This window comes from Armigeres subalbatus, chromosome 2 (assembly GCF_024139115.2).
Source record: "Armigeres subalbatus isolate Guangzhou_Male chromosome 2, GZ_Asu_2, whole genome shotgun sequence".
In the NCBI taxonomy this organism is placed as follows: Eukaryota; Metazoa; Arthropoda; class Insecta; order Diptera; family Culicidae; genus Armigeres; species Armigeres subalbatus.
In genome coordinates, this window is record NC_085140.1 from 300,444,341 (window position 1) to 300,469,396 (window position 25,056).

Below are 25,056 nucleotides of genomic sequence, written 5' to 3' on the forward strand. Positions count from 1 at the left end.
ACTCTACAAACAACATGACCGGAATGCAAAGAAGCTCACGATCGTCTTCAAAATCTTCTGCTAGCAGCGTACCATCCAGCAATAGAGTGCTGAACCACCAACATACACTGGCCATACAGTGGAATATATGTGGTCTCCGATCGCATATCAGCGAGCTGCAGGTCCTAATCACACAATACCAACCAACACTCATCTGCTTACAAGAAACGAATATTGGAAACCTTAGGGACGAATCCAAAGCCTCTCTTCTTGGATCCGGATATCAAATAATATTTAGTCACTGCTCAGCCCATGGCAGACAAGGAGCCGGCCTCGCCATCAGTAGTGGAACCCCGTTCTATCAAGTTTCATTATCAACCAATATACAAGCGGTTGCGAATCGATCCAGTCTCTGGAAGCACTCAGGCCCTCGATATTTCTTTCTGCTCCACATCACAGGCTGCAAAATTTTCTTGGGATATCCTATCGGACTGTTCGGACAGTGATCATATGCCCATATTAATCAGAACGCCTAGCACTCCAAACGAGTCGCATCATCGTGCAAGATGGTTGTACGACAAAGCAAACTGGAGCCTCTACGAAGATCTTACAAGCAAGAACCTAAACCCAGGACACCCGCTCTCTGTCGAAGAGTTCTCACGCCGAATAATACATGCAGCAGAGAAAAGCATTCCACGCACAACCGGCAAAAACGGCACGAGGTCGGTAATATGGTGGAACGAGGACGTTAAAAGGCAATAAAGAATAGGCACAACCACTTGCGAGCACTCCGTCGGCTAAATCTAGATGATCCCCGAAAACCAGAGGCACTAGAACTTTTTCAGAAAGCACGATCTGAATGCAGGAGACTAATTCGTGACTCCAAGCAAAAATGCTGGGATGATTTCGTCGAAAGTATTAACCCCAATAGCAACTCTGGACAATTGTGGAGCAAAATCAACAGGCTGCAAGGAAAAAGGAGACAAACTACAATCACATTAAATCTCCCTACAGGAAACACTAAAGATGGGCGAGAAATAACTGAAGCACTTGCTGATGAGTACGAGAAGAAGACATCTGATGCCAACTATCCTGAAAAGTTTCGAATCAACAGCAAAAAGCGCCCACACTTTCAACAAAACTCAGCGACCTAATACATACAAACGCTACAACATTAATTTCTCCATGGAAGAACTCATGTGGAGCCTTGGCCGACGCGGAGGATCATCTACCGGGCTGATAATATAAGCTATCCAATGCTCCAGCGCTTGCCATATACTTCCAAAATGGCCTTGCTGGAACTATATAACCGGATCTGGGATATCGGTATTTTTCCGGTTGAATGGAAACTTGGCACAGTGATTCCAATAGCGAAACCCGAAGCTGACCGAAGTAAACCAGAGGGGTTTAGGCCCATAACTCTTTTGAGTTGCATGGGCAAGGTATTTGAAAGAATGGTGAATCGGCGTCTAATAAACGAATTGGAGTTGGCCGGAAAACTAGATACGCGTCAGCACGCGTTCCGATCAGGGAAAGGAGTCGACACCCACCTGGCCACCCTAGAATCTCTCCTAGAACTTGAGGAGGGCAATCATGTCGAAATTGTTTCCCTCGACATCGCGAAAGCGTATGATACTACATGGAGACCTGGAATCATACGCACATTATCGGGCTGGAAAATATCCGGCAGAATGATGAACATTCTATCATGTTTTCTATGTGACAGGCAATTTCAAGTAGCTGCCAATGGAGTTTTATCAGGCATCAGAAAGGCGGAAAACGGAGTTCCCCAAGGATCCACCTCATCGGTAACACTGTTTTTGGTGGCCATGCAGCCGATTTTTCACAAAATCCGTACCGCTGCAAATATTCTGCTATATGCTGACGATGTCACCATTATAGTAAAAGGAAAAAATATGGAACAGTTCGCAAAACTATGCGACAAGCTGTATACGATGTTTTCGATTGGGCTACCAGCGTTGGCTTCTCTATTGCGCCGACTAAATCGAAATTACTACATATCTGCAACGTACGCCACCGCAAAAGAGGTAGAACCATCAAGCTTGATAATACTCCAATTCCCTTAGTAAGAAAAATGAAAATTCTTGGGATAACAGTAGACTCTAAGCTTAACTTCATTCAACACTTCACGAATGTCAAAAAAAGCTGTCGTAGTAGAATTCGCATTCTCCGTATTTTGGGTCAACGATTGAAGAGGAGTAGCCGAGATACACTTTTGAAAGTGGGGGCAGCGTTGATCACAACGAAACTTTTCTTTGGCATTGGGTTTACCAGTGTCAGCATGGAGCACATGGAAAGAATATTAGGCCCAATCTACAACGATGTCGTGCGCCAGTCATCTGGAGCTTTCGTAACCAGTCCAACGCTCTCAGTAATAGCAGAAGCTGGGTGTCTACCTTTCCGATTAGCCATAGTTCAGCGAGTCGCACAGCTAGCCGTGCGGTTCGTAGGTAAAATGCTGAAGCAATTGCTTTTCCAGTGGTTAGGAGAGCGAAACATCAACTCCAACATGCATCCGGCTTTATACTTCCAAATATAAGCAACGTTCTGAGATCAAACGATAGAGAGTGGTATGCTACTAAGCCGAACATCGACGATCACCTACGTAACACGCTCAAAGCAGGCTGCAACAAATGTGTGGCACAAGCATCGTTCCAAGAATTAGTCTCCATCAAATATGACTCATACCACCAAGTTTTCACCGACGGTTCAAAAGATAACAACAGCTGCGGCGCTGGAATCGTTCTATCAGACAAGAATATAAGCTCCCGTTTACCCAATCTCTGCAGCATATTCTCTGCAGAAGCTTTTGCCCTGAAAACAGCTATATCTGAAGTTGATGTGAATCAAGATGTTATCATTTTCACTGACTCTGCAAGTTGTATCGACGCCATACGAGGAGGTCAATCCAGGCACCCTTGGATTCAACAGGTTGAAAAAGACATCGAAGGTCGAAACATAACTCTTTGCTGGATACCAGGTCACTCTGGCATTTCCGGCAACGAGCTAGCAGATAAGCTCGCAAAAGAAGGCAGAAACCAACCACTCCTGGAAACTCCCATACCCCCACAAGATGTCGTGCGCGCTATTAAAAAGGAAATCTGGAAGACTTGGGAATCAGATTGGTTTCAAAGCACCGGGCACCTGAGGCAAATCAAACACACGCCAACGAAATATCTGGATCGCTGTAATGCCTCTGAGCAGCGCATACTTACACGACTCAGAATCGGACACACTCGTTTAACCCATTCGCATATACTGAATCGCAGCAACCCTCCAATGTGCTTATGGTGCGGTGTACAAGTAACTGTACATCATATCCTGGTAGAATGCAGAGGATACATTAAGCAACGAGCCACCTTTGGAATAAATGGATCACTTGATAATATTCTAGAACATCACATAGATAAAGAAACAGCTATTATAAAATTCATACAAGAATGTAATTTGTACAGTGAGATTTAGGAATAACCGTTAAACTAATTTGCTAAAAAGTAACTCTATTGTAACTTGCTCCCCGACACGAATGTCATGAAAATGGTAAAGTGTCATAAATACATAATAATAATAATACCGTTGATGCACACCGACGATGCCACGGATCCAGCCCCACCTAGTAGCTCCTGTTCCTTGTCGCTCGGTCATTTGGAATCGCCAGTTTCTCTTCCAGGTAACAGGAATTGGTATATGTCTGGCCGAAGTCAAGATACTGCTCCCTCTTTAAATGAATCTAATGGTTCCAGCGAAACCTACCGTTGATGCACACCGACGATGTCACGGCTGCAGTTCCATCTAGCAGCTGCTGTTCCTTGTCGCTCGGTCAGTTGGAATCGCCAGTTTCTCTTCCAGGTAACAGGAATTGATATATGTATGTCTGGCCGAAGTCAAGATACTGCTCCCTCTTGAAAAAATCTAATGGTTCCAGCGAAACATACCGTTGATGCACACCGACGATGCCACGGCTCCAGCTCCATCTAGCACCTGCTGTTCCTTGTCGCTCGGTCAGTTGGAATCACCAGTTCATCTCCCAGGAAACCTACCGTTGATGCACACCGACGATGTCACGGCTGCAGATCCATCTAGCAGCTGCTGTTCCTTGTTGCTCGGCCAGTTGGAATCGCCAGTTTCTCTTCCAGCGCAACCTACTGTCGATGAACACCAGACGATGACGCGGCTCTAGATCCACCAGATGGCTCCTGTTCCTTGCTGCTCGGTCAGTTTGAATCTTCTGTCGCTTCAAGCTTTTACCCATCGAACCTAGGATCATTCATTAACGTTGCCCATGAAGTGACTTGAATAGTGTTGAGTTGCATTTAACATTAGTTAGTAGTAATTTATAGATTATAAGTCATTGAGAGTAGCATAAGAATTTAAATATGTATTGATGAACTTATTGCACTTCCTTTAAAGAGAATGAATTCTCATTGGAAGTGCACTGAAATTGTAAAGAGGTTTGAAAAGAAGAGGAGGTTTTATGCCTTTGGGAGAAGTGATTCAAATGAATACCACTCCCAGGGGCTTTTCCCTGCTCCAAGCAATAAAGAAGATACGAAAAAAAAAATATAAAGCTTCCGAGCCTCTTGGAAGGAGGCTTCCGACTCTCTTTGAAGGAGGCTTCCGAACCTCTTGAAAGGTGGCTTCCGAACCTCTTGAGAGGAGCTCCCGAGCCTCCTGTAAGGAGGCTTTTGAGCCTCTTATGAGGAAGCACCCAAGCACCCAAAAGATTTTCGAGCCTCTTGAAAAGAGGGTCCGAGTCTCTTGAGCCTCATTCTGAACCTATTCAAATAAGGTTCCCGAACCTCTTGAAAAGTGTCTTGAAAGGAGGCTTTCGAGCCTCTTGGAAGAAGGCTATCGAGCCTCTCGAAAGGATGCTTCCGAGCCTCTTGGAAGGAGGCTTCCGAGTCTCTTGAAAGAAGGCTTCCGAGCCTCTTGAAAGGAGGCTTCCGAGTCTCTTGAAATGAGGCTTTCGAGCCTCTTGAAAGAAGGCTTCCGAGCCTCTTGAAAGAAGGCTTCCGAGCCTCTTGAAAGAAGGCTTCCGAGCCTCTTGAAAGAAGGCTTCCGAGCCTCTTGAAAGGATGCTTCCGAGTCTCTTGAAAGGAGGCTTCCGAGCCTCTTGAAAGGAGACTACCTAGCCTCTTGAAAGGAGGCTTCCGAGCCTCTTGAAAGGAGTCTTCCGAGCCTCTTGAAAGGAGGCTTCCGAGCCTTTTGAAAGGAGGTTTCCGAGCCTCTTGAAAGGAGTCTTCCGAGCTTCTTGAAAGGAGTCTTCCGAGCCTCTTGAAGGGTACCCCAGGTTGAGAACCGCTAGAGGAAACACGACCGGACGCGAACTAAACTTTTATTTGTAAATTAATTTACTCTTTAGACAGCGTGCTCAGTATTGGAAAACAGGTCTGCAATAAATATCATCATTTGTTTGTGATGGATGCGATTTGCAAACAGAAATATCAAACACCCATCTGAAAGTTATATTCTTTTGCTTTCGGTTGAGGACTATTAATTTTGTAAAATATTTCAATTTATGTGCTTTATTTCCTTGAAAGTCAAGAACATATGAGTTGTTTTTGTTAAAACTAAAAAATCACTCTAATAAAGTAAAAAAAACATATGAGTTGTGATCTAGCTTCCAGCTGATGTTCGGTCACTAAAATGATTTTTATTTTCCATTCCATATTCCATTCCATAAAGCTATGTCCATTTAGAATCCGGAATAATAAAATCATCTGTATCTCGGTAACGGATTGACGTACAAAGAAGGTTAATACATCAAAACAAGGGTAATTCACTGTACTTTAAGGAAAAATTATTGATACAAATAATTTCTTCTTGTTTCTAGTGAAAATTCGCACCTTCTTCTTTATTCCTCTCATCAAAAGTTGCACACCTCCGGAGTCAACTTCCTTGGTACATTTGTTCCACATTTTGGTCATCTGAGTCGCGACCCGAGCTGTTTTTCCACTTTTTCCACTTTTCTTAAGCTTCCGCTTCATTACTGCCCAAAATGTCTCGATGGGCCGTGTGGGCAGTTGCATGGTTTTATGTTTTTATCGATGAAATCTTCGTTATTATCGCGGTACCACTGGATGACTTCCCGGCTGTAGTGGCAACTCGCCAAATCTGGCCAAAACTTCACGGGACCTTTATGGGCTTTATGGAAGGTCGACCGCGGTTTTTGAGACATTCCTCCTTGTACAGCTTCGAGTCCATCGTCTTATTCGTCACAAACACTTAGGTCTTTGCCCCACAGTTGCATATCCCTTGCCAAAATCATCCGTTTTTTTTGCAAGTTTGTCCAAAAATCAAACTTAAACTTCGCAGGAACTACTCCTCGTGCCGTCACCATGTAGAATTTTTGGCTAGAAGGCTGTCCGAAATCCATTTTGACGTAGTTTCCATCGTCGATGAGCAGAATTATCAACGTGGGTGTGCAGGCTTTTTTCTCTCCTTTTGGCTTCCATCTGGAATAATTTTTGACACGCTGCACGAAAATTCGTGAAATTTATACCACAGCAAGTGGGCGCCTAGGTAGACAAACCACTGTAAAAAAATCTTGCAGCGGTCACTTTCCGTGCTACTGCAATACAATGAATAATTTCGGATTCTAAATGGACATAGCTTTATTCCATTGCAGATTCCATTCCATATTACATTCCACATTCCATTCCATATTCCATTCCATATTCCATTCCATATTCCATTCCATATTCCATTCCATATTCCATTCCATATTCCATTCCATATTCCATTCCATATTCCATTCCATATTCCATTCCATATTCCATTCCATATTCCATTCCATATTCCATTTCATATTCCATTCCATATTCCATTCCATATTCCATTCCATATTCCATTCCATATTCCATTCCATATTCCATTCCATATTCCATTCCATATTCCATTCCTTATCCATTCCATGTTCCATTCCATATTCCATTCCATATTCCATTCCATATTCCATTCCATATTCCATTCCATATTCCATTCCATATTCCATTCCATATTCCATTCCATATTCCATTCCATATTCCATTCCATATTCCATTCCATATTCCATTCCATATTCCATTCCATATTCCATTCCATATTCCATTCCATATTCCATTCCATATTCCATTCCATATTCCATTCCATATTCCATTCCATATTCCATTCCATATTCCATTCCATATTCCATTCCATATTCCATTCCATATTCCATTCCATATTCCATTCCATATTCCATTCCATATTCCATTCCATATTCCATTCCATATTCCATTCCATATTCCATTCCATATTCCATTCCATATTCCATTCCATATTCCATTCCATATTCCATTCCATATTCCATTCCATATTCCATTCCATATTCCATTCCATATTCCATTCCATATTCCATTCCATTCCATTCCATTCCACTCCATTCCATATTCCTTTCCATATTCCATTCCATATTCCATTCCATATTCCATTCCATATTCCATTCCATATCCCATTCCATATTCCATTCCATATTCCATTCCATAATCCATTCCATATTCCATTCCATATTCCATGCCATATTCCATTCCATATTCCATTCCATATTCCATTCCATATTACATCCCATATTACATCCCATATTCCACTCCATCTTCCCTTCCATATTCCATTCCATAATCCATTCCATATTCCATTCCATATTCCACTCCATATTCCATCTTATATTCATTCCATATTCCCCATTCCATATTCCATTCCATATTCCATTCCATATTCCATTCCATGTTCCATTCCATGTTCCATTCCATATTCCATTCCAGATTCCATTCCATATGCCATGCCATATTCCATTCCAGATTCCATTCCATAGTCCATTCCATATTCCATTCCATATTCCATTCCATATTCCATTCCATATTCCATTCCATATTCCATTCCATATTCCATTCCATATTCCATTCCATATTCCATTCCATATTCCATTCCATATTCCATTCCATATTCCGTTCCATATTCCATTCCACATTCCATTCCATATCCCATTCCGTATTCCATTCCACATTCCATTCCATATTCCATTCCATATTCCATTCCATATTCCATTCCATATTCCATTCAATATTCCATTCCATATTCCATTCCATATTCCATTCCATATTCCATTCCATATTCCATTCCATATTCCATTCCATATTCCATTCCATATTCCATTCCATATTCCATTCCATATTCCATTCCATATTCCATTCCATATTCCATTCCATATTCCATTCCATATTCCATTCCATATTCCATTCCATATTCCATTCCATATTCCATTCCATATTCCATTCCATATTCCATTCCATATTCCATTCCATATTCCATTCCATATTCCATTCCATATTCCATTCCATATTCCATTCCATATTCCATTCCATATTCCATTCCATATTCCATTCCATATTCCATTCCATATTCCATTCCATATTCCATTCCATATTCCATTCCATATTCCATTCCATATTCCATTCCATATTCCATTCCATATTCCATTCCATATTCCATTCCATATTCCATTCCATATTCCATTCCATATTCCATTCCATATTCCATTCCATATTCCATTCCATTCCATATTCCATTCCATATTCCATTCCATATTCCATTCCATATTCCATTCCATATTCCATTCCATATTCCATTCCATATTCCATTCCATATTCCATTCCATATTCCATTCCATATTCCATTCCATATTCCATTCCATATTCCATTCCATATTCCATTCCATATTCCATTCCATATTCCATTCCATATTCCATTCCATTTTCCATTCCATATTCCATTCCATATTCCATTCCATATTCCATTCCATATTCCATTCCATATTCCATTCCATATTCCATTCCATATTCCATTCCATATTCCATTCCATATTCCATTCCATATTCCATTCCATATTCCATTCCATATTCCATTCCATATTCCATTCCATATTCCATTCCATATTCCATTCCATATTCCATTCCATATTCCATTCCATATTCCATTCCATATTCCATTCCATATTCCATTCCATATTCCATTCCATATTCCATTCCATATTCCATTCCATATTCCATTCCATATTCCATTCCATATTCCATTCCATATTCCATTCCATATTCCATTCCATATTCCATTCCATATTCCATTCCATATTCCATTCCATATTCCATTCCATTTTCCATATTCCATTCCATATTCCATTCCATATTCCATTCCATATTCCATTCCATATTCCATTCCATATTCCATTCCATATTCCATTCCATATTCCATTCCATATTCCATTCCATATTCCATTCCATATTCCATTCCATATTCCATTCCATATTCCATTCCATATTCCATTCCATATTCCATTCCATATTCCATTCCATATTCCATTCCATATTCCATTCCATATTTTCCATTCCATATTCCATTCCATATTCATTCCATATTCCATTCCATATTCCATTCCATATTCCATTCCATATTCCATTCCATATTCCATTCCATATTCCATTCCATATTCCATTCCATATTCCATTCCATATTCCATTCCATATTCCATTCCATATTCCATTCCATATTCCATTCCATATTCCATTCCATATTCCATTCCATATTCCATTCCATATTCCATTCCATATTCCATTCCATATTCCATTCCATATTCCATTCCATATTCCATTCCATATTCCATTCCATATTCCATTCCATATTCCATTCCATATTCCATTCCATATATTCCATTCCATATTCCATTCCATATTCCATTCCATATTCCATTCCATATTCCATTCCATATTCCATTCCATATTCCATTCCATATTCCATTCCATATTCCATTCCATATTCCATTCCATATTCCATTCCATATTCCATTCCATATTCCATTCCATATTCCATTCCATATTCCATTCCAAATTCCATTCCATATTCCATTACATTCCATTCCATATTCCATTCCATATTCCATTCCATATTCCATTCCATATTCCATTCCATATTCCATTCCATATTCCATTCCATATTCCATTCCATATTCCATTCCATATTCCATTCCATATTCCATTCCATATTCCATTCCATATTCCATTCCATATTCCATTCCATATTCCATTCCATATTCCATTCCATATTCCATTCCATATTCCATTCCATATTCCATTCCATATTCCATTCCATATTCCATTCCATATTCCATTCCATATTCCATTCCATATTCCATTCCATATTCCATTCCATATTCCATTCCATATTCCATTCCATATTCCATTCCATATTCCATTCCATATTCCATTCCATATTCCATTCCATATTCCATTCCATATTCCATTCCATATTCCATTCCATATTCCATTCCATATATTCCATTCCATATTCCATTCCATATTCCAATTCCATATTCCATTCCATATTCCATTCCATATTCCATTCCATATTCCATTCCATATTCCATTCCATATTCCATTCCATATTCCAATCCATATTCCATTCCATATTCCATTCCATATTCCATTCCATATTCCATTCCATATTCCATTCCATATTCCATTCCATATTCCATTCCATATTCCATTCCATATTCCATTCCATATTCCATTCCATATTCCATTCCATATTCCATTCCATATTCCATTCCATATTCCATTCCATATTCCATTCCATATTCCATTCCATATTCCATTCCATATTCCATTCCATATTCCATTCCATATTCCATTCCATATTCCATTCCATATTCCATTCCATATTCCATTCCATATTCCATTCCATATTCCATTCCATATTCCATTCCATATTCCATTCCATATTCCATTCCATATTCCATTCCATATTCCATTCCATATTCCATTCCATATTCCATTCCATATTCCATTCCATATTCCATTCCATATTCCATTCCATATTCCATTCCATATTCCATTCCATATTCCATTCCATATTCCATTCCATATTCCATTCCATATTCCATTCCATATTCCATTCCATATTCCATTCCATATTCCATTCCATATTCCATTCCATATTCCATTCCATATTCCATTCCATATTCCATTCCATATTCCATTCCATATTCCATTCCATATTCCATTCCATATTCCATTCCATATTCCATTCTATATTCCATTCCATATTCCATTCCATATTCCATTCCATATTCCATTCCATATTCCATTCCATATTCCATTCCATATTCCATTCCATATTCCATTCCATATTCCATTCCATATTCCATTTCATATTCCATTCCATATTCTTTTCCATATTCCATTCCATATTCCATTCCATATTCCATTCCATATTCCATTCCATATTCCATTCCATATTCCATTCCATATTCCATTCCATATTCCATTCCATATTCCATTCCATATTCCATTCCATATTCCATTCCATATTCCATTGCATATTCGATGTGTGATTCTATGCTATATTCCATTCCATATTCCATTCCATATTCCATTCCATATTCCATTCCATATTCCATTCCATATTCCATTCCATATTCCATTCCATATTCCATTCCATATTCCATTCCATATTCCATTCCATATTCCATTCCATATTCCATTCCATATTCCATTCCATATTCCATTCCATATTCCATTCCATATTCCATTCCATATTCCATTCCATATTCCATTCCATATTCCATTCCATATTCCATTCCATATTCCATTCCATATTCCATTCCATATTCCATTCCATATTCCATTCCATATTCCATTCCATATTCCATTCCATATTCCATTCCATATTCCATTCCATATTCCATTCCATATTCCATTCCATATTCCATTCCATATTCCATTCCATATTCCATTCCATATTCCATTCCATATTCCATTCCATATTCCATTCCATATTCCATTCCATATTCCTTTCCATATTCCATTCCATATTCCATTCCATATTCCATTCCATATTCCATTCCATATTCCATTCCATATTCCATTCCATATTCCATTCCATATTCCATTCCATATTCCATTCCATATTCCATTCCATATTCCATTCCATATTCCATTCCATATTCCATTCCATATTCCATTCCATATTCCATTCCATATTCCATTCCATATTCCATTCCATATTCCATTCCATATTCCATTCCATATTCCATTCCATATTCCATTCCATATTCCATTCCATATTCCATTCCATATTCCATTCCATATTCCATTCCATATTCCATTCCATATTCCATTCCATATTCCATTCCATATTCCATTCCATATTCCATTCCATATTCCATTCCATATTCCATTCCATATTCCATTCCATATTCCATTCCATATTCCATTCCATATTCCATTCCATATTCCATTCCATATTCCATTCCATATTCCATTCCATATTCCATTCCATATTCCATTCCATATTCCATTCCATATTCCATTCCATATTCCATTCCATATTCCATTCCATATTCCATTCCATATTCCATTCCATATTCCATTCCATATTCCATTCCATATTCCATTCCATATTCCATTCCATATTCCATTCCATATTCCATTCCATATTCCATTCCATATTCCATTCCATATTCCATTCCATATTCCATTCCATATTCCATTCCATATTCCATTCCATATTCCATTCCATATTCCATTCCATATTCCATTCCATATTCCATTCCATATTCCATTCCATATTCCATTCCATATTCCATTCCATATTCCATTCCATATTCCATTCCATATTCCATTCCATATTCCATTCCATATTCCATTCCATATTCCATTCCATATTCCATTCCATATTCCATTCCATATTCCATTCCATATTCCATTCCATATTCCATTCCATATTCCATTCCATATTCCATTCCATATTCCATTCCATATTCCATTCCATATTCCATTCCATATTCCATTCCATATTCCATTCCATATTCCATTCCATATTCCATTCCATATTCCATTCCATATTCCATTCCATATTCCATTCCATATTCCATTCCATATTCCATTCCATATTCCATTCCATATTCCATTCCATATTCCTTTCCATTTCCCTTTCCATATTCCATTCCATATTCCATTCCATATTCCATTCCATATTCCATTCCATATTCCATTCCATATTCCATTCCATATTCCATTCCATATTCCATTCCATATTCCATTCCATATTCCATTCCATATTCCATTCCATATTCCATTCCATATTCCATTCCATTCCATATTCCATTCCATGTTCCATTCCATGTTCCATTCCATGTTCCATTCCATGTTCCATTCCATGTTCCATTCCATGTTCCATTCCATGTTCCATTCCATGTTCCATTCCATGTTCCATTCCATGTTCCATTCCATGTTCCATTCCATGTTCCATTCCATGTTCCATTCCATATTCCATTCCATATTCCATTCCATAATCCATTTCATATTTCATTCCATATTTCATTCCATATTCCATTCCATATTCCATTCCATATTCCATTCCATATTCCATTCCATATTCCATTCCATATTCCATTCCATATTCCATTCCATAATCCATTCCATGTTCCATTCCATATTCCATTCCATAATCCATTCCATGTTCCATTCCATATTCCATTCCATGTTCCATTACATTCCATTCCATATTCCATTCCATATTCCATTCCATATTCCATTCCATATTCCATTCCATATTCCATTCCATATTCCATTCCATATTCCATTCCATATTCCATTCATATTCCATATTCCATTCCATATTCCATTCCATGTTCCATTCCATGTTCCATTCCATATTCCATTCCATTCCATATTCCATTCCATATTCCATTCCATATTCCATTCCATATTCCATTCCATATTCCATTCCATATTCCATTCCATATTCCATTCCATATTCCATTCCATATTCCATTCCATATTCCATTCCATATTCCATTCCATATTCCATTCCATATTCCATTCCATATTCCATTCCATATTCCATTCCATATTCCATTCCATATTCCATTCCATATTCCATTCCATATTCCATTCCATATTCCATTCCATATTCCATTCCATATTCCATTCCATATTCCATTCCATATTCCATTCCATATTCCATTCCATATTCCATTCCATATTCCATTCCATATTCCATTCCATATTCCATTCCATATTCCATTCCATATTCCATTCCATATTCCATTCCATATTCCATTCCATATTCCATTCCATATTCCATTCCATATTCCATTCCATATTCCATTCCATATTCCATTCCATATTCCATTCCATATTCCATTCCATATTCCATTCCATATTCCATTCCATATTCCATTCCATATTCCATTCCATATTCCATTCCATATTCCATTCCATATTCCATTCCATATTCCATTCCATATTCCATTCCATATTCCATTCCATATTCCATTCCATATTCCATTCCATATTCCATTCCATATTCCATTCCATATTCCATTCCATATTCCATTCCATATTCCATTCCACATTCCATTCCATATTCCATTCCATATTCCACCCCATGATCCATTCCACCACCTTATTTTTCTTTGTCCATCTTTCTACATTCCAACTGAAACTTGTTCTTCTATTCAAAGTATAATTCTATTAACATTTCCACAGTTATTAGTCGAAAGCTTTTCTCTGCCGGATTAGCATTTCTATGTCCTTGCTTTCAAGGCTAAATGGGAACCATTATTAATACCATATTATCATTTCTGTAGCAAATATTAATTCATTGAGCTTTATTTTACTCATCTTACAAGCATGAGCACGATGACCGTGCATTGCGTAGTTGCTACTTCGTGTTTGACCAGAACAATTGCAATTGCACAGGGAATCAATGTATGGAAGCATGGGATTTGCTCTCCAAATTCAATGTGCAAAGTCCGAGAGCTCTAGTTTGTCGGGCGATAATAAAGACAGAATCACCGTCTTCGACCAAAGGTCCCATAACGGCGATGGCTACGTCCTAACGGTCTATAGGGGATGGGAAGGAATTGATGATGCAATCACTCACCCATTACAAGTCGAGAACACCTCTGCACTCGCCATGAGTTCATGCAGAATTTTATTGGAATCTGGGGGTTAGGTTCTACGGCAGCAGTCTTCGTAGCCTCCTACACATGAGGCAGAAGTGGTAGCCATATGACCACCAAGCCAGTCTAATCGTTTAAGTACAAGACTTCTGGCGTCCACTAAAAAAAAATGCATCAGTAGTAATTAAAATGATGTTAGCGTACATGATGCCAATATTTTTCACCAATGTATGCACAATATGCATCTGCCAAACATTCGTCCCAAAGTAGAAAGATCTAGTAAGAAAAACTCTTTTAGATGATCAAAGGCAGTGCTGCCAACAAAGTGAAGAAAATAAATCGGAACAAAATTGATTAAATCATAGAATCGAGTAGATTTATTGCGGCGTTGAACTTAATAATAATAAATAAAGATTGAAAAAGAAGTGAATATATGAAGTGATTGATAGCTTAGAAGCATGCGATTGTTACATTATTATTCTCATCGTCAACAGAAAAGTGGAAGTAATTCAAATTATTGATTTTTTTTTTGTTTTGCGGTGCAGGAGGCTGGAGTGATGGAGTGATGATGAATTGATAACATCATATTAGTTCGCACAAATCTGAAGAGAATCTGTTGTTATTATTGAAGATATAACATATAACATATTGAACTCCAAATTTATTTCATATAATGCGGTTTTCTAGCAAGTAAGTAGTTCAAATTATTCTGTTTCTCGGACAAGTAGTGAAATTTTTGCATGTATGGTGAGTGTAAACAAATATTATATACTGCTTTATACTACTTTAAAATCTTTGGTGTAAAGTAGGGCAAGGAATGGTGATGGGAAGCCTTTTCTTCTTGACTGTCATTATTGGATCTGATGAATATTATGATGAGAAATTTTGGAAATGCAAGAATATATTGAGTGTACTTATAAACTGTGGTATGATCAAAAAACTAACTCAAAGGTTCTCAAAAAAAATTGTTCTAACGGGGAATCATTTTCCATTGTTTCCTACTGAAAATTGGACTAATTTTGACGCTTAAACTGAAAAGTCTAAATTGATGGATGCCCCCATCAAGGGTAGTACACCTACACACTACTCCTGAAAAGTCTACTTTTAAAGGTATCCCGAGGCAATCTAAAGGTCCTGGAAGCAGTAAAAAGCTCTTAGTGGTCCATTTTAAACTAATGATTTTTTCCTGATGATGACGAAAGAACCATCGAATGACATGTATTAACCTCTAGTTTCTTAAATTCTAAATCTTAGACACTAGTTCTTCATGTATCAAATTGGCGCAAACTGAAATGTCCCCTTCTCAAGGTCTCTATGAGGTAATCCGAAGGTCGCTCAGAGTTATCAATGGTTCATTTGGTAATAATGATTCGTTTCTTGGTGGAAAGGAAGCCCTCAAATGACGAGTTAAGGCACTAACACTGAAATGTCCTCTTCTATATGCTCCCCCTTCTTGGGAACGCATCTTATTCCATTTTCTGAAAACTCGGAATATCTTCGAAATCCGATGGACTTAGTTGATTATATAAACAGGCTACATTAAAATTGCATTGCAGGTATCTCTGAATGGTTAATGGATTTTGCCTATTCAATTTATTTGGTAGACCCCCTGTATCATATTATCATAGCAATGAACAGACAATAGACATACACCACATGTACCACATGCTTGTTGACTTCACTGTGGCTCACATTTTTAATAGACTATACCTCGCCGGCTCAAAGAAGCAAGAGATTCTGACTAGGTACATATATTACGATATGCATGCATCTATTTACGTCAAATCGGCAGCTATGCATTACCTATACGATATGTGTTTTCCATCACCGGCGTCTGATTGCTGTTTCGCTTCTCATTATCGATGTCATCACGATTGTGACAATTATCGAATTAATCAACATGGCAAAATTTCAATTCAGTTGACTGACAAATAGAGGCGAAAGTGAAATGGAAATCGTTACACGTGTTACGATTCGGATCACCGCGATTTGCTACAGTTTTGCACACTTCTAGGTTACCGTCGCTCCGCCAAAGTGGGACACCTTGAGGGAAAACCTGGTGGTGTGAAAGCCAATGGATAGGTCCGACCAACGACCGGCAAAAAATGCTGCTCCATATTCTCTGCCATACTGCCCCGAAAGATCCATTCACCAAATTGCATAACTCATTTGGTCGAAAAACAGCTATCACTTTGCCGCACGCCGCCGCGCCTGTGGGATGTTCTTGCCGTGCGTTCTGTGCCCCAACCGGTAGTAAGGGGAGAAGTTGCGAAATCAGCAGCATCGGGTTGAGACGCAAGTCCCCTCTCGAGTGTAGACCTCTGCTCTGGCACCAGCCAGTTGTCGCCGGATTAATTGAAGCCTTTCACATCTTTTGCATTGGACCTTTCAATTGATGGTAATGATTGGTATAGGTTTCGTGGCATGAATATAATACGAAATTGTACTTTTTTTCGGTGAAGGTTTCCGTTCACTTGCGCTACGTAATGGATTTAACTGTTTTTCTGCACAAGGGAATTGTATTTCAGTTGCGAAACAAAGTGCGTGTTTATCGATAAAAATTTAAGACTGTTGATGTCATCTGCTTGCTTTTTTTTCTCAGATCAAACATGGAGGGAAAAATCAAGATCGTTATCGATGGCTATAAGAATGTTGTCCGAACGTTTAAAATAAATCTTTTTTCATAGGTATATGTTTGTTGGATTCTCGAAACTCGAAGCCATAAATACGCTCTAATAGTTATTTAACAAGATCTCGCAATGTGTATAAGCATTTTTTTAGATGTGAATGATCAGTAATGCAATTCAATATTCATTCGTTTTCCTATAATGTAACACATTTCTTCTAAATATACCAAATATGGAACACTAATGTACGATTGTTGTTAAACGACTCATTCGTCAAGCTTATGGGCGTAGTGCTAGGAAACGTCATGAGCTGACAGTCGTATATCCTATCCTGTGACATGTTCTCTCACTTCCAGAACCGTTGATGCTGGGCTATCTTCCATACCTCCAGATATTGGTCAGAGTCGATTCTCGGACATCGAAGAAATGTCGATCGTCAGCCAGAACACAATCGACCTGAGAACATGCATCCAGAGTTGAACAATATCATCGGCGTATGCTGATATGTGACTCCCTTCATCATACAGCATCACACATCAGCTGTTTAAACTAGGTAGCTAAATATCAACTCTGCATTAATAGGGTAAGACGGTATAATATGCCCCCCCTAAGGCAACTCCTTGATAACTTTTTACTTTTCAACGCAATTTATGCAAACTTTGTGCTATTTGGTAGTGCAGGAAGTCACAAATGCATTGCCCGTGAGTAGTCACATAAAAATATTACAGATAACACGTAATAAAGCTTTTTTGAAAAGTCGTGAAAAAATGAAATTTAAAAAGTGCCTGGGCAATACGCCCCACCTCAACCAAAATCATTTAATAGCCCTTCATTAGTATTTTATCAATCCCATAATAAAAAGGCTACAAATCCTTATGCGTTTGACATTAAAAATCAACATAGGTCCATCCAAGCAGGTATGAATTACATTTCAATATTTTCCATACAATTTGGAAGCAACTGCTGCAGGCTCGCTGCGCTTGTGTCCAGTTGGTAAGGGCATATCGTCCCGCCTACACTGGGGCGTTTTGGCCAGTGAAACATGTTTTCGAAAATCGTTACATTTTTGAAGATGGAGACAATTTTATATCATATTAACCACTGAGAAAAGTAATTTTGTTGCCCGACTGAGTGTTCCAGTGCAAGTTTTGCGGACAGTATGACAGCGTCGCTCCAGAATGTTCAGCAAACAAACATTAAAAGTTACATCAAAACTGTGACTTTTTGTATTTTGCATATATTTTCATTAAGTAATACAAAAATATTCCCATATTCACATAGGATGATGCTTTTACAAGTATTTATGGGTACCAACTGAGTTTGACCCTTAGTTAGTTATAGTTTTCTAGAAATCAAAGGGGGGCGTTTTGGCCAGGTGGGGCGCATTATACCGTCTTACCCTATATCAATATCAAATTTCAATTACTGACAGTGAAAACTTAAAACTGCATGCCAGGTGAAACAGCTCCTAAAAATGAGATGTCCTATTTTTATTCTTTTCCAGAAAAGAATCAACTCTGTAGATTTGAGCATTTACTTAACAAATACTAGGTGTGATGAAATTCAAATTATGTCAAATACTCCTTACTAATAATATTAAATTATAGGCATCCCGGACTGTTAATCATGAATATGGAATCCAATCTGACTACGGTTGAAGCTATTGTGTAGGTTTATATAAAATGTCCCAGACTTTTACTAGAAAGTCGAAGTTAAATGCTAACCAGCTACCATACACAAGAAAGGGCCTGGTTACGGTTCACTACTTTCGTCGGGGTTTCAACTCGAGCACTGGGTATCATCTCTGTCCCTACTTCCCAGATAACAGGCCCGATATCTGATCCTGCTATCGTCACAACTGCTTCTAATTTCGGAACATTTAAATTGTCTCTTTAAAACTGCCAGCCCAGCCAAAAACTGCACAAAAACCCAGCACGCGGTGTAAAAAATGGATTATTATCGAAGTTTCATGTACCTTTGATTTTTTTTCACAGAGAGTTAGGCTTGGTCATAAGAAAAGAGGCAGGGGGTGTTTTAAAATATTTCATCGGCGATTTTTGGAAAAAAAAAGTGATTTTTATTGTTTTCTTCTCTAATATTCGGTATAAAAAGTCAATTGATAACTCAGCAATGGATGAATCATAGTAATTTACTAAATTAATGATTTCGTGTGTGTTACTTCTACGTGAAGTTAAACGATTTACAATGATATGGAAATGCTAATATCATCTTCCAAACTTGGACGTACATGTTCATGATAGCATTAGAGGCGAAAGTATAGAATTGATAGTTCCGTTAGGATACGGCAGGCATGAAGAATGTTTTTATAGAAGTCGATTTGAAAGCGAGCGGAGGGCAACATTCTTCATGCCTGCCGTATCCTAACGGAACTATCAATTCTATACTTTCGCCTCTAATGCTATCATGAACATGTACTTCCAAGTTTGGAAGATGATATTAGCATTTCCATATCATCATAGTAATTTACCCTCAAAATTAGAAATACACACATTTGTAACATTTCTTCAGAGAAACCCAATTTTTAAACGGATCAAAAAATGTTGAAAAATCATTTATTTTTGTATTTTAAGCGTTTTAGAAGTATTTTTTGCATATTTTTTTATTTATGCATGAATCACAATCTTTTTCCTGCAATTATCATCCAGCTAGCCCATTACACAGCTCTGGTCTTCACAAGTTCCAATCGTACGCTTCCATGGGTCTTCCGATGACAATCGACCGCCAGCTAAGGGTTTTGTACTTAGCTGGTATTGCAGCCTAGGCACTGTTGTCCTTCTGACATCAGCTAGAGTGAGGGGGACCATCGTCCCTAACCCCTAATCCCAAGGCGTTAAGCGACCCATGCCGAGGGGATGCATGGCCAGGGGGGGTGAAATAATGAGCTAGGCCTCTAACGGAGCCTGTGGGGTACCTAGGCACCCTCCGCAGTAATTGTCCCTTACCGCGTCATGCTGGGATCTGGCGTGGTGGACCTGTTTTCCCGAGCAACTCGTGGGACCAAAATGGAAAACCAAGTCAATTCTTCAATTAGTGGTAGTAGTGTAGGCGACAACCCCTTCGCAAGAGGTGGTTTGTTCAGGTCTCCGCCTAGGAGGCCAGAGGCAATAGTCGGCAGCTCAGTGCGCAGCGCCAGCGTGGGTCACTTAACCTTCATCTCGGCTAAAAAAACGCCAGTAGAGGTTATTGACGGCCCATGGCTTGTGGAGGCGATGAACCGCAAACGCGATGGGCTTTCGGCCGACGGTGGCGACGGAACAGCTGGACGCCATCATCGAAGCATAATATCAGTAAGGACCTCAAGAGGAGCTTTCTGAAACTTCGAAAGTCGATGTTGGACGCCAAACTGGAGAGGGCGGTCGGGATGGCCAAGTGTAAACCCGTGAAATCCGTGGAATCGAGGTCTACCCAGACTGAGGCCCAAGGATTCGCGGACTCGGGCAAGGTCGAATCGACCGAGGGCGTGCTAGCGAAGACGGTGGTGCCAAAGTTTGCCAAAGTCATCAGAAATTTCTCCAGTAACTCCTTCGAATTTTTCTCAAAGAATTCTTTCCACAATTTTAGAACAAAATTAAAGATTTTTTTAAGGGTTCTCGAACGAATTCGAAACGGAATTTTTAAAGGAACTCTCGAAGGAATTTTCGACATTCTTAAATTTCGCCTACAAATTCTTTGGACATTCCTCCAAGAGTTCCTACGGAATTTCCTCCAGAGATTTCTCCAGAAAATCATCTGGAAACTACTTCGGAAGTAGAAGGAATGCTAAGATTTTTTTCAGAAATTCTTCTACGAATTCTTAGACAATAGAGACAAATTCCCTCAGGAATACATACAGAAAATGTTTTAGGAATATCTTCCGGAATTTTCTATAGTTGAAATCCTTTGGATTTTTTTTAGGAATTTCTTCGGAAATTGATTTAGGAATTTCTTCGGTATATGTTTTTTTAAATCCTTCAGAATTTTTTTGGAATTACACATAGGCGTAACTAGAGTCCCGTTCTGGGGGAGACATGGCCCTAACTGATGAGGAATAATCTCCGTTCGTCCCTTTGAACCAAATACAAAAAACGTACCTGCGGTAAGGCTTCCGACACCACAAGAAATGTGAAGCTGCTCCACTTTCAACATTCATCACTATACGCTCCGGGATGCATGCCTGAAAGTCCTCTGGGAGGCCCCAATCCTCTCGTCACAGTCGAGTCCTTCCAGCCAGCGACCAGCAGTCATCCCGGTCCTGTGTTCGAGTTCGGAAAAGGGGTCTTCCAAACTGTCCTCGCAAGCAAGTACATAAGCAATAAGTTCATCTCCCTTCCGGTAAAGTCTACTACATCCAACAGCAAATTCCCGAGCTCGTCGCAAACCCTCGCCAACACGTTTATGGACCGTAAGCAACCAGCATCATTAAGCAAAGCACGTTCAACCAACATATCATCAACAACCCCGGGATGCACGCCTGCAAGTTCTCTGGGAGCCCCTAATCCCCTTGTCACAGTCGAGCCATTCCAGCCAGCGCCCTGCAGACATCCCGGCCCTGTGTATGAGATCGGAGAGGGGGTCTCCCAAACTACCCTCGTAGGCAAGTATACCTGCAATAAGAATAATATCCGCCCACCAATTTCGACTACTTCTAACAGCCCGGCATCGACTGTTTCCTGTTCAAGCTCATCACATCACGTCGTGAACACACATACCTATTTCACCATCAGCCCATCATCATCAGACAAGCTTACCTCAGCACACTCAACGTCATCGGGATGCACGCCTGCTAGCCTTGTGGAAGCCCCTAAACATCTCGTCACAGTCGAGCCACTCCTGCCAGCGTCCAGCAGTCATCCCGGTCCTGTGCACGAGTCTGGTGAAGGGGTCTTCCAACCACCCATTGCAGGCAAGTACGCATGCAATAAGGACATATCACTTCCGATAACATTCGCCTATTCCAGCAACTCATCCACTTCGAGGTCGAGCACCGAACGAAACTCATATTTCTCGCTATACTACCAGAATGTACGAGGCCTGCGCACCAAAATTGCTCAGTTGCGGTTGCTTCTATCCAGCTGTGATTATGATGTGCTGGTTTTCACGGAAACTTGACTACGAGAGGATATCAATAGTACTGAAATTTCTTCTGACTACGTGCTGTTTCGTTGCGATCGAAGCATATTAACTAGCAAGCAAGGGGTGGTGGTGTGCTGATTGCAGTGAAAACTCTCATTCGATGTGAGGCCATTCAATTGCCAAACAGCGAACATCTTGAGCAAACTGCTGTTTGTGTGAAGTCTAAAACGCGTTCGATTTACATTGTCGCTATATATCTTCCACCTAACTCGAACGCTGACTTGTATGCTGCTCATGCTAATGCAGTTCATCATGACGCTAACCAAGCTTCCGACTCAGATGTGATTTTGTCTGTGGGCGACTTCAACCTCCCAAACTTGCGTTGGCAATTAGATGACGAAATCAATGGCTACATACTAGGGTGTCCCAAAATTGGACAAAGTCTGGGATTTTGGGGCTCAACCTTCAAATGAAAGCTTAGGGTAAAACAAAAGAAAAATTGTTCTACGACAACTCTGGGAAATGACGTTTAGGTGGCCCTGACGCGTTTTATGAAAAAGTGCATTTTTATAGGTAACATCGAAAATACCGGTATATCGGAAAGAAATTCGATGAAACCCATCCATTTTATATTTTTACATTTAACTTAGGGTCTATACTTTATGGTAAAACTTTGATACCGCATGTTTTAGCTCTATATATTTTCTCAGATGCTTTAAATGCCCAAAATGATGAATTTTTCTTAATATTTTTTTATTAATGCATCCAAAACGGGTATCCATCATAATGCTTTCGAAACTAGATATACATAGAAAGGTGGGGAATTTTATAACGAATATTTTGCTAAAAATAGCAACCTTCTATCTCTATCCGTTTAAAAGTTATTCACGATTTACTGCAGCTTGGAAAAAGACTTTTTGAAATTTCGGATCATAATACCTGGATCATGTTTAAGTAAAAAAAACGCCTACTTTTCCATACCAACCAAATGAGCGCTTTAATAACCAATATAGTATTCATATGAGTTGCATAAAATTGATTTTAATACTTATTTGAGTGTTTGTAATGGAAACCCAACGATGGACCAGCAGTAACATGATTCGACTACAAATTGTTCAGTTAGTCTGGGTGAGTGCTCAAATAGATTGATGAATATGGTTTCAAAACTACCCATAGGTAGGTTCAGTTTTCGTGTCATGGTTTGTCGAGCTGTGCAATGTTTCTCGATAACATGGAAATTAGTTGTTTTGTGACCATCTTGATTTTTTGCAAGAACGATCATGTGAAGCAAATCCAACCAGATCATTTTGATATCGATTTGTCATATTTTCCGCCATATTGAAGCTCATTTTACGCCATTGCAAAATAGTGTGTAACTAATTGGTAAAACTCGATTTTATCAGCACTCGTAGTATTTATCTCATTCGGCAAGCCTCGTTGGATAAACGTACAACCATGCTGATTAAATCATCTTTTGCAACTAGTTACACAAATTACTATTATCATTATTATTTTATAATGCATATTGAAATATTTGGCATCTACCATCTACGGAATCTCTGGAAATAAGAACAATCTACACTAATTACGAACTATTTTGCCTACCAATACTGAATACAATGATAAATTGATTTCATCGATAAATCGGGACCAAAATGATCCAGCCGGATTAACTTCACATGATCGTGCTGGTAAAAAATCAAGTTGGTCAGAAAACAATTAATTTCCATGTTATCGTGAAACATTGCACAGCTCACCAAACCATGAAACGATAGCTGAACCTACCTATGGGTAGTTTTGAAACCATATTCATCAATCTATTTGAGCACTCACCCAGACTAACTGAACAATTTGTAGTCAGTCATGTTACTGCTGGTCCATCGTTGGGTTTCCATTATAACACTCAAATAAGTATTAAAATCAATTTTATGCAACTCATATGAATACTATATTGGTTATTAAAGCGCTCATTTGGTTGGTATGGAAAAGTAGGCGTTTTTTTACTTAAACATGATCCAGGTATTATGATCCGAAATTTCAAAAAGTCTTTTTCCAAGCTGCAGTAAATCGTGAATAACTTTTAAACGGATAGAGATAGAAGGTTGCTATTTTTAGCAAAATATTCGTTATAAAATTCCCCATGTATATCTAGTTTCGAAAGCATTATGATGGATACCCGTTTTGGATGCATTAATAAAAAAATATTAAGAAAAATTCATCATTTTTGGGCATTTAAAGCATCTGTGGAAAATATATAGAGCTAAAACATGCGGTATCAAAGTTTTGCCATAAAGTATAGACCCTAAGTTAAACGTAAAAAATATAAGATGGATGGGTTTCGTCGAATTTGTTTGCGATGTACCGGTATTTTCGATGTTACCT